The sequence below is a fragment of the Rattus norvegicus genome, chromosome 4 (assembly GCF_021556685.1).
Source record: "Rattus norvegicus strain SHRSP/BbbUtx chromosome 4, alternate assembly SHRSP_T2T, whole genome shotgun sequence".
NCBI classification, from domain to species: Eukaryota; Metazoa; Chordata; class Mammalia; order Rodentia; family Muridae; genus Rattus; species Rattus norvegicus.
In genome coordinates this window covers 133,747,571-133,759,761 of record NC_141537.1, presented here as the reverse complement: position 1 = coordinate 133,759,761, position 12,191 = coordinate 133,747,571, and the positions used below count along the sequence as shown (strand labels likewise).

General features: G+C 47.7%; 1 long non-coding RNA gene across 4 annotated transcripts in view; it reads right to left on the bottom strand.

Annotated features, from left to right (window-relative positions):
- Window positions 1–1,362: 1,362 nt before the first annotated feature.
- Window positions 1,363–12,191, bottom strand: part of LOC103692198 (uncharacterized) — a 38,727-nt gene continuing 27,898 nt past the window's right edge. For 3 of the 4 annotated variants that reach the window (XR_015686931.1, XR_015686930.1, XR_015686932.1), the window contains 2 exons: window positions 2,395–2,511; window positions 1,479–2,218 (listed from right to left, as the gene is read on the bottom strand). This is a non-coding gene — a long non-coding RNA (uncharacterized LOC103692198). Of the gene's footprint in view, window positions 2,219–2,394; window positions 2,512–12,191 lie in introns of all 4 variants that reach the window. The other variant, XR_015686929.1, reaches the window with a different exon arrangement.

Here is a 12,191-nt window from a genome sequence, read left to right as displayed (position 1 = left end):
GCCACAAGCTGTGAGAAAATGCAGGCTTGAGGGGCATGCCCCAGGACTGAGCCACAGTGTGTGGGGCAGCTGGAGAATTCTGATGCTCTGTGCTGTCAACAAGGCCCCTCGGAGAGGCTGAGCCGACTGATAAATCACAGGGCTGACTAACATAGATCAGTTGGTAGAGAGCTCACCTGGCATGTGTGAGGACCAAGTCCAACCTTTAGCTTATCTCTAGAACTATGTAAACCAGGTATGGTGGTACACATCTGGAACCCCAACCTTGGGCAACGAAGGCTGGAGAAACAGAGGTTCTAGGTCATCGGCTACAAGAGCCTGTCCTCTAACCCCACCCCTCTCATCCTGCAAAGCTGTACAAAACCAGGACTCAAACCAAGGCCTGAGCGATCCCCAAGGCACTCTCTTTGTAGATCTGAATATAATTGTAAGTGATCTCAAAATGAAAAATTAAGTTCATGGTCATTTAATTTCCACACTTTAAGGTCTGTCTCAGAATGGTATGGGAGAGATTTAATGCTTCTTCGGAAGGTGGATTGATCCAGGGAGCCAAGTCTCTCTAGCAGCTAACTTGCTGATGGGAAAGTGTCTGTGAGGACCTCTTCCTTACACCAGCCCTTGGGTGACCTGAGGAGCCCAAGGCCTCAGCACACTGCTGGATCCTTGATAAGCAGGCTCAGGCAATTCTCTTCCTTACCCCGTCCTAAAGTTCACCCAATGCATCTTGTGATAGAATACAGACAGGAGAGGGTTCAGTCTCCCACAATGCACTGCGTCCACTTGTACCCTTTCATGTGTGCTAGGCTAGAAGTAAGCAAACAGCTCCGACCTTGGGACTGACTCTTCAGGGGGCCCAGCCTGGGGCAGGCTCCTGATCACTCCAGACAGAGCCTACTGATCTGATGCTGTCACTTGTCCCTTTCTTCCCCACAGACCACTGAGAGAAATTCTTCAGCCTCCTTGGTTTGTTTGTTTCTTTTGAGACTGGCCACAAACTTATAACTCTCTGTCTCAGGTTCCTGGCTGCAAAATTACAGCCACAAGTCACCATGCCAGCACACCTAGTTTAGATCTGTTCTTTTGTCCCCTGATATCAGTTTCTAAGACATCCCAGCAAAGGTGTCTGTGGTGGACCTTACTATCATATCCATCATTTTTAGCTCCTCTTCTTAGGAAATCTCATTTTGAAAGCTACGATATGCCTTCAAGTCATGTTAGAAATACCAATGATAGATTATCTACTTTTCATAGTATTATTTCTCATGAGAGGACCTTTGTTGAAGGTTCTGGTTGGGCCTCTTTGTAGTCCCATGGTGATACATTCTGTTTGGCCTTGTATTTTTTTGTTTGTTTGTTTGTTTTCCCAAGACAGAGTTTCTCTGTGTAGCCCTGGCTGTTCTAGAACTCAGAGATTTGCCTACTTTTGTCTCCCAATTGTTGGGATTAAAGGCAATCCTGCTTGGTTTTGCTTTTTTTTTAAGATTTATTTATTTATTATATAGAAGTACATTGTAGCTGTCTTCAGACACACCAGAAGAGGGTATCAGATCCCATTACAGATGGTTAAGCCACCATGTGGTTGCTGGGAATTGAACTCAGGACCTCTGGAAGAGCAGTCAGTGCTCTTAACCACTGAGCCATCTCTCCAGCCCTTGTTTTTTTTTTTTTTTTTTTTTTTTTTTTTTTTTTTGTTTGTTTTTTTTTTTTTTTTTTTGAGCTGAGGACCAAACCTAGGGCCTTGAGCTTGCTAGGCAAGTGCTCTACCACTGAGCTAAATCCCCAACCCCTTGGTTTTGCATTCTTATGGCCTGTGATTTACTGACAGCCAGAATAATCTCTCAGAACTTCCGTTTATCCATGCCTGTACAGCTGACACTCAGATAAGAAGAAGAGAGACTTTAAGCTGGAATTGCTGCAGCCTGGGCTTTGGGGCCAGAATGCCTGAGTTCAATCCCCATCTCTGCCACATCCTAGTCATGCGATTTGAGTATATAATGACTCGGAACCTTAGTTTCCTCCTCTATGGATGACCTCAATGTGTCATGGGATGAACTGAGCTCTTGCTTAGAAGTACTTGTGGTCCGCTCTGAAAATGTGTTAGTGACAGTGACAATCACAATGGCCACGATGATAATGAATCTCCTTTCCAAGTCAGTGGTCTCTGCATTCGGGCCAAGCTGCATTTTCAGTCATAAATTCTCCATGTTATAGAAGTTCACTGCGAACCAGAGAGGAAGGGTTATCAACAGCTGGAAGAAGACCAAGCTGGCCCCAGCTCCACAGTGACAGACAACAGGTTGCTTGATCACTCTGGGGCGGGAGGCTCCAGGGTAAAGAGGAATACATAGGTTCAAAAAAACCCCAGAAAAGAAACAAAACACAAAGGAAACTCACCACCGGCAAGCTGAATCCAATCAATGTGTTTCTGGATTGTATTTGTCCCACACAGCGGCTGCTGAGGAAGAAGTCCACATCGGAAAGCAAGGCGCTTCTCTAGCTCCTGGGCCAGAACTGATAGGAGAAGCCAGGGTGAAAATGGGCCAGGCCAGTCATGGCTCCCAGGGCAGGAGAGACAGAGGCTGTGTGTGAAGGTTTTGCCTTTACTTTGGCAAAGAGGCTTCTTTCTGTGGGGGTTGGGATGTTGCCCTTTTACTGAAAGGACCATGAGAGTACACTTGGGTTCCTCCAGGATAACATATGTGCAGCTACCCGGGAATCATGCACTTCCACTAGGGATACTGGAAATTCTGGGGATGATTTAGCTGTCAGTGACGGAAGAACCTGACTCAGCACTGCACAACAGCCACAGGGACGCAGATTAATGGGATCTCTCGAAGCCTGAAGGCGCACGGCGGTGGGGTGCTGTGTGTTTAATGCACCATTGTGAGAGTATTAAGTTCAGGGGGCTGGTGGGTAGGAAGTATGCAGTGACAGCTAGAATGGAACTTCAAGACTCATTAAAGGGACGAGGGAAGATGGCAGCTATCTATCTCCCTCAGAGGAACTCAGAGAGACAGAAGGTCTTCGACAAAGTTTCCTGAAGTCTTCTCCGGACTGTCAGAGTTCTCACTAGTTTTTCTTGCAACAAGCAGAGGGGTGGCCATGACCTCTGAGTGGCCATTACAAAACAGACGGATGTGAGGGAGTGTGGTCTGCCCAAGTGCTGGCCTTGTAGACACGGGGCAACCGATCATGGCATTGAGGTATTTGTCTTCCCTGGCTCTCACAACCATCAACTCCTGTCTGAACCAGTCCAACTCTTGCTGCGAAATAACAGAAACTGGCTCTGAACTGAGCCGAAGTGAAGTGGGGACCAGGACAGACCCTGGGACCAGAGGCTGGAGCTGAGGAGACAGGCAGGCACCCAGCGAGCACTTGCAGTGGTGAGTGGGCAGCGGGAAGCACGGGGACTCTAACAGAAAGCATCTGTCTAGCATGCCACCGCTGCCACCGCCAGGAATAAATTAACCACCCTGTGGTTTTTGTCTCCCTCCCTGCAGATTTAGAGCCCAATTAACTCAGCCCTCTCGGGCATGTGTGCTGCCTGTTCACCAAGGGCGGCCAGGGGACTGTGGTGTGAGGCAGGGAACTGTGTTCCCCTAATACTGCACATGCAGGGCGGGAGGTGTGGGATTCAACTTGGAATTCCCCTTGGAGAAGGAAGAGAGCCGTGGTTAGCAGGCTCTGGAATCAGTTTGGATACCAAGCCATGAGCAACCATTTCCTCACTAAGTGGATTTGGGAAAGTCTTTTGAACTCCTTTTCTCAACTCCCTTGCCCATAAAAGAGCAAAACTAATCTTTACCTTAGAGTAACAGTACAAAGCTTAAGTGGTTACAGCCTTCAAAACATCATTAGCACCAACATTTGTTAGCTGGCCGTATTTCTGTGGCTGCTATAATAAATTACCTGAAGCCACGTAGCTTATGACAACAGATAATGGTGCTCTGTTCACAGGCCAGACATTGAAACCAAGGCACGGACAGGGCTGCTGCACTGTATGGGTGCTCTGCTGGAGTCCTGTTCATCGATTTTTCTGATGTCTGATAAATCTGGCATTCCTTGGCTTCTGGGCACATCAACTCAATCTATACACTTTCTTTGCCTGGCCTTTTCTGCCTGTCTTCCTGCCTGTGTCTCAGGATACTTGCAGTTTGCTTATGAATAACTGAGTCATCTACCGAGACCTACTCTTGAGATTCTAGTTCAGTCACATCTGCAAATCGTCTTTCCTTGTGTTAAGGTCACATTTACGAGAGCCAGGTGAACATATGTTTAGGAGGTTACTATGAAACCCACCATGGTAATGCTTGCTTTCCCGCTAAATAAATAAAGGTGTTAGATATTGGCTATCCAGGCCAGGAGGGCTCTTATGTGAGTGTTGTCTTCACTGGTGTGGAGGAGGGTGGGTGTTGGGAAGCCGTGGTTGATGCGGTCTGAGTCAGGCAGTAAACTTGTACCATCAATATGGTCTTGATCAGGGGCCAAAAGGGTGTTTTGGAGCTGAAGTAAAACAGACCAAACATGAGAAATGACATATCACTTCCAAAATATGTTGTTCTCTTGCTAGCAATCTGAGCTGTCACCTGAAGAAGCAGCTGATTGATTGAAGGCCCTCCAACCTGAGAACGATGACTGAGGGACCAGAGGTGGTGGCTTCTGAGACATCCTCCATAGTGAAGCAGAGAGACACAAGCCCTCTTGAGCTGCAGCTGGCTCCTGTGCTGCTGAGAGAGTGTAGATGACCCGGAAGGGGTTGACATAGGGAGGAAACAGTTCAAAGACCCAGAAATTCTTGACTACCTCCTTGGTGGCAGCAGGAGAAAGAGAATCTGGAGCTGTTTAGCAAGCAGGCATAATCAGAGGTGGTGTTGAGATTTGGATATGAGTGTCCTCCTCAAAGACTCATGTTAAGAGGTTTATCCTCTAGTCCGTGATGCCATTTTGGAAAGTTCTAGAAATTTAGGAGCTGAGGTCCAACTAGAGGAAGTAGGTTGCTAGAGCTGTGTCCCTGAGGGTGTATCTGTTCTGTTCACCGCCTCCCACTCCTACTTCCTGTCTACCACGATGTAAAGATGTCCTTTCACTATATACTTCTACCATCATTATATTCTGCTCAGGCACATGGAGTCACATGACCATAGGCTGTGTCCCTGGAAACCATGAGCAAAGTAGACAATTCCTCCCTTCAATTGTTCCCCTCACCGTGGCAGAGAGTAGCAGAAACCTATGTCTACCCAAGGCTTGTACCATGGAGGCTGGTCCTGTCTACTATCACACACAGAGAAACACACACACACACACACACACATGCACATACATACATGCACATACACGCATGCACATACATGCACACATACACATGCACATGTATGCATATACACACACACACACACCAACTCTGCCTCTTCCAGGCACACACAACCTTGGGTTTCTGCCCGGCTGAAAGTCTTCCGGAATAAGGAAGTGACTTGCACCATAGTGTTCTTTTCTCCTGTCCCCGGAGCGGAGCAGACTCTGAGACCCCATACATGTAAATACTGTTGATTTGGGAGCTGGCTCCAGGGAGGCTGGGCAAGAAGATGAGGAAGCAAAGGAAGCCAACTGTGGAGGGAGTGACATCTCCTCCAGACTGAAGCCCACAGGTGACCAGGAGAGAAAGGCCTGAGGTAGAAAACAGGTTTGGTAAGAGGTGCTCTGGGTAGGTAGGTAAGAATTCAAGAGCCAGCGAAGGTGCATGTGGTACTCAAGCTCTTGGGCTTTGAAAGCCTGAGTCCAGCTGATTCTGGAATTCTGCCAAGTTCCTCATGTCTCTGAAGTGTATTTTCCTCCATTGTCAATGGGAGAGGATACCATCTTCCCTTAACTGAATGTGAGACACTGATGTGTGTAGTGGAATTCTGGTTTCTTTAAACACACACACACACACACACACACACACACACACACACACACACACACAGAGAGAGAGAGAGAGAGAGAGAGAGAGAGAGAGAGAGAGAGAGAGAGAAATATTTTAAGAGTATGCTTGCATTTTAATCCCAGGTGTAGGATATGTGGCTTCTTCGGACTGTCTGCAGTCTGTCGCTGACTGTGATTTACCTCACGTTCTAGCAGAGGCATGGCTTTGCCAGCTGCAGATAGTTTCTGCGATTGTGTGACATTTGGAATTCTGGAAACTTTTCAGAGGGTGTATAAAGGCTGGGGCCTGAGAGGTTGGTTGGTGCTGGTTGGTCATTCAGGGGGGGTTGGTTGCATTTTGTTAGTAGCCAGGGTCGAAGAACAAACTAAAGGAAAGAAGTTAGTTTCGGGGGTGTCTATCTTTCTCTCCCCTCTTTCTTTCTCTTCTATCTAGGCTAGGGGGTGAAATGGGGGAAATAAAGAGTGGGAAAAAGAAGGACCCACAAAGTGGCAAAGACCAGCTACAGATGTAGGATGCACCATGGCCAGACCGCTTTGTACTCTCCTAGGATAAGCACAGCCCTGCTAACCAAGGTTCCAATCAGTGAACTCAATGAGAGGTCAGCAGAGCATGCTGGGTTACACACCCGTCGACGGCACAGCCTGAACTTGCCGCGTTTGATGCATCACTTGCTTTTGATCCACGCTGAAATCTACATACATATGAGACATCCATCTGTAACTAAGAACAGAGTCAGACATGTGCAGCCTGCTTGCCCAGGGTGGTTAAGGGACTGTGGGGGAGACAAGGAACCCTGACCCATGCTGCTGCACATGCAAGGCCCGAGGTGGCAGGCCCTGCTTAGTTTTCTCTTGGAGAAGAGGAGAACACAACTGTTAAGGGAGCGAGATCTGGGGTCGTTTTACTTCCCAGGTTCTGGTCTCCAGTGAGCTAAGACAGGAAGTAAGAGAGGCTAGTAACAGGGTGAGTACAGAGGGGACTGTCCTATGACCCTCTTACAGTGGTTAAAGAATAGCTTGCATCTCCCCATGGCTGCTACAGTGTGTCTAGCTTCACAGACCTTCCCAGCCTTTAAACTTGAAGAGCAAAAGAGAAGAGCTATGTGGAGAAAGCTTCTTAAACAGATCTAGCCTGGGGCCTGATCCAGTGTGGGTCTTATAGAAATCCAGAGTCAAATGAAGATTCTGCAGAGCAAAGAAAGGAGCTACATTCCACATCCTTTCAATCCCAACCTCCTTGGGGCGTTCACGCGCAGGCTGTCTCAACCAGCTTTCTCCAGGAAACAGAGCCAACCGCAAATGCCTCTGTGCTGTTATCCCACTGGAAAGTGCAATCCCAGCAAAGCTGGAGAGAGGACAATGGCACTGAGGTGTGCGTGAATGACGTGTGCCAAGCAGGCCAGAGGGCAAGCATCTCTAGTCACTGGCCTCTGACAGGCTGGCAGGCACCTTGGAACTGAGTGCTGTCAGAGCAACAGTTGTTCCTCAGCTCCCGACTCCTGGGGGCTAAAGCATTGTTGCATACAGTGGTAAACAAACCCCTCAACCTTCGGGTTGTATTTGTTGGCATGGGGCATCTCGTGTCCAGGTAGTGACAGAGGTTGGTGTGTCCTCAGGAGCCAAGCTTAGGGGCCAAGAAAATGTCTCTGTGCTCACTTTACAAGCATAAGGTCTTGAGTTTGACGGGGGAGGGGGGGAGGAAGGGAATGTTGGGTGTCGGGGAACAGGAGAGGGGGAAGCCAGGCATGGTGACTCATACTTTTAATCTCGGGCCTGAAGAGTGGATACAGGCAGATCACTGTAGCTACAAACAGTCAGCCTAACCTACTGGGAGAGTCCCAAGGTAGGGAGAAACCCTTTACAAATAAAGGTAAACAGCACCTGAGGAATGGCAGCCAAGGTTGACCACAAACTCATGGATACTCGCCCACACATACATGTGAACATATCAACACATGTGAGCACACACGCACACAGGCACACTCACAGTGTCCCGTTAACTTAGGGGAGAGTTGTCACAGGGCAAGGGGCTCAACCCACAAGGTTTGTTTAATGTTTCCATTCAAGTGTAGGATACAAAAGTTTTCCACCTCGCTGCGTTTTGAAAGCCTCATGAGACTATTTCCAGAACGTTCCTTATCAGAAAATACATCACTCTCCTCTGTGCGTGAGAGCTGATTTTGCATAGCTGCACGTTAAGAGTCCATCGATTGGCTGGCTGCAGGAAGGAACAGTCCTACAAAAGTAAATTGTTCTGCCAAGTGGTGCTTACCCATGCAAGCAAGGCATTTACAACTCTTAATCATATTTGAAAGAAACATTTGTAGAAGGTACATGCCCTGGGCACAAATAATTTGGTCACAAGTGACAAAAATCTACTGAGATTAGCTTAAGCAAAGTAGGGGGCAGATACAGATGACCGTGGAATCCAGGGGCTAAAAACGGTATTTTAAATGGTCAGGTTCTTTCCCAGGAGACAGATGGAGCCTCACCGAGTCACAGTACATTTGTGCTATTAGGAACCATGTAGTCATTGATTCTGTTTTGCGTCTGCTTTGTTGGTCTTCCTAGAAGTGCTGAGTTGGAACTCGGGACATTCTGTATGCTCAACAAACAACTTTACCACTGAGCCATAGCAGCCCTCTCCTTGATTAGCAAATAATTACCAATATGACTGGGGTTCCTGATCAATGCTCTGCGAGGGAAGCTGAGTTCAGGTGCCAGATGGGGCTCTAATACACTGTAAAATTCAACATTTGCATGTTGTTTTGAGTCCGTGAGAAATGAAGCCACCCCCTAATCCCAGGGGAGTAGATTAGGTAGTGGGGAGTGTATTATTGACGGCCTGAAGGCTCTCAGGAAGAATTCCTGACATTTAGCGAGCAAGAGCTAGGGGTACTTAAAGTCCTCCGGTACTGCGTCCCACAAGCGAACAATTTCCCTGAACAATTTGCACGTCCAGCCCCTCCTTCCTTTCCTCCCTCAGTCCACCAAATGCCAGAATAGTTTTAGAATCCCTGTAGGTCTTCATTTGCTCTGATGAATGGCCTTCTTTACTGAAACCATAGCTGCTTCTCAGATTCTTTCTGTGACCTATCTGTGGCTGTGGAGGATTTAGTATGGGGGAGGGGGAACTCTTTGCCAGCACTGCGTGTTGCTGCCCAAGCATTGCCATTGCCCCCTTTCTGAGTGCACAAAAAGCTGGGAGGAGTGTAATCAGAGATAGCCAGTGAGTTGTGAGCCAGGAGCCTCAGAGCTCCCAGGATGAACAATTACTTCACACGAGTGGCCCAGGAGGTCTTCTGGCCTGTGTTACAGCAATAGACACGACCAGGGAAGATGGCAGCTCTTTCAGCCTGGATTCCCAGGATTCAGACCCTGACAGATCAGAACACAAACCCTTCAAATCCACCTGCACAAAGTCTGGTAGGAAAGTAGTCTTTTATTGTGGGGAAGAGTTACAAATTGTTTGTTACTCCAGCAACCCAGCCAACCTAACCGATACAAAGTATCTGAATTGTGGTTTGCCAGGAACTCTTCTTAAATTCTTAACAATAGAATTCATTTAAATCCCGCATGCCTCCTCCCCTCCCCCCATCACGGGCAGGGAAAACAGAGGTCATGTAAGCTCAGGTGTTGTTATTCAAGTACACACACCCTATTTTGGGATAGGTTGACCTGCCTGTAAGCTTCGGGGATGTTCCTGCCTCTACCTCCCCAGAACTGTGTTTTCAAGCCTGTTCTATTCCAGCCAGACTTTTCTTTTTTACAGTTTGGATTCTGGGACTTGAACTTAGGTCCCTATGCTTACAAGCCAACCTCTGTACAAAGGAGGCATCCTTCCAGCCCAACAATATAATCAAATGTTCCTACCACCCTGTGAAATAGCTAGAACTGCTCTTGCCTTACATAGATGAGAAAAGCTGGGACTCACAGAGTTAGCAGTCTAGGGACAGTAAGCACTGCGCTGGGGTTCAAAGCCAGTCATGCTGGCCCACAGGGCTACTCTACTCTTTGCGTCAAGTTTCTGTTTTCAGCATTCTCAAACCAGGTGACTCTGTTCCTGTTGGCTATTGCTTATTGCTGTTGTCTGTACCTGCCACTGGCTGCACCCCTCCTTTCTTCTCTTCTAATATGCCGTTTCTAATCCATTATGGATGAAGCAACCAGATAATTAGGCATGTTACGCATGTTATAATTTGTGGCTAATTGAGCTTGGCCACCTTGATAGTTGCTCTGTCCCCGCACCAGGCCTGCTCTCTCTTGTAATCCTGTGGTTGGTGGCTGCTGTATCTGTCTCCCCCTCTGGATGGCATGTGCTTTTGTGGGGTGCTAATGAGCTTAATTCACCTTTGCGTCTGTCTGTCCCCTTCCCCCCAGCCCCTAGCGCAAAGCTTCACATATGGTAGGTGGACTAACCAATATCGGCTAAGACTATTAAGTAATTAGGTCCTGAGTAATAGCCGGAGAGCTCCTGTAAGTTAATTAGATGGGCTTTACAAGTAGCCTTTGGGACATCTGTTTTAGCTGTCTGGAGGCCTTTGGGACTTTCTCAGTTGTGTCTAGGATGCTAAGACTATGGGACAAGGCAGCCGATGAGTTCCCTCCATTAGTCAGCTGGTATATGTTTGCTAGGATTTGGAACTATTAAAAACAACAGCTGATTATGCTTCCTGAGTATCCACTGTGCCCAAGATACTATCTGAAGCACTTTGTGGCTATTGATTCGTTATTAGCCACACGGCCATCCAATCAGACGGACACTACTGAATCATCACCCTGTTTGAACACTAGGGAAACTGAGGCACAGAATAGATCTTCCCTTGTGACTCCCGAGCAATGAAGTAATTAGGCTGCCTAAGTACTGGGGTGAAGAAAACAGGGAAGGTGCGTCCACCCGCAGAAGGCTAATATAGTGGGCAAGCCAGATAAGATGTGAGCAGGCTAAGGCATGCTGGGGAAGGAGACAAACACTGAACTGTCACTAGGAGGGTGTGGTGACACAACACAATGGCAGCTCTGGTGGCTGGACTCAGTCACCACCAGTTTGCTGGGACTGAGAGTGAATGTAGGAGATGTGGCTCTCTGGGTATGTCTGTGAGAGCATTTCCAGAGGGGATTAAATGGAGGACCTACCCTGATTTTAGAAGGAAAAGGGGGCTGAGAACGGCATTCATCTCTCTGCTTTCCAACTGCAGATGCATTGTGGCCAACTCCCCCTCCCAGAAGTAGCTCGGAGGTACATCTTGATCTACAAGCAGAGAGAGAGAGAGAGAGAGAGAGAGAGAGAGAGAGAGAACACCCAGGCCTGGTATGGGCTTTTGAAACCTCAAAACCCACCCCCAAATGACACACTTCCTCCAACAAGGCCACGCCTTCCAATCATTCTCAAATAGTGCCACTCCCTAGTGACTAAGCATTCAAATAATTTAAGTCCTTGGGGGCCATTGTTACTCAAACCAGCACATTATGAATCCAAATTACTATGCAATATAGAGCCTAAAATACTAAAGATTTTATTTCCTATTCTCTCCTAGAGATCCTGGGGGTCAGGAAGGAGGGCCACCAAGATGTCCTCTGCAACTGCTTTCCTAAGAGGCTTGGCTGGGGTGGAAGGTCTGTTTCTAGGATGGTTCAATATCAAGGGCAGGGATAAAATAGAGCAATAGATCACTCAGATGCCTGTGAGGGATGGAGAGGGCCTGGTTATAAGGTCACGCCAGGGCTGATATCAAGGGTTGAAGTCTAAGGAGCAGGCTGTTGGAAAAGGAAGGGTGCAGGCAGTCTGAAACCCCAGGAGCACAGGCTGCAATTCCACTAGACTGCTTGAAACTAGCTTGCCCTGGGCAACATAGGCTACCATGCTGGGTTTCTTGTTACAAACCTAACCACACAAACCCTATTGCCATAGTAACTTTTCTATTGCTGTGGTAAAGCACTGTGATCAAGGGAAAGGGTTTATTGGGCTGACAGTTTTGGAGAGTGAGCCTGTGTCTGTGGAGTATAAACACTTGCCCAACTGCTCAGGGCTAACACCACTTGGAGATTGGGGTGTTGTGCCTCCAGCAGGGCACAAAGGAGCATTCCTTTTGGTTTTTTTTTTTTTTGTTGTTGTTGTTGTGGAGCTGGGGACCGAACCCAGGGCCTTGTGCTTGCTAGGCAAGCGCTCTACCACTGAGCTAAATCCCCAACCCCACAAAGGAGCATTCTTTAATTGTGCATCTTTTGGTATTGCTACTCAGTCTTCCAACAAAGAAAACAATGACTAA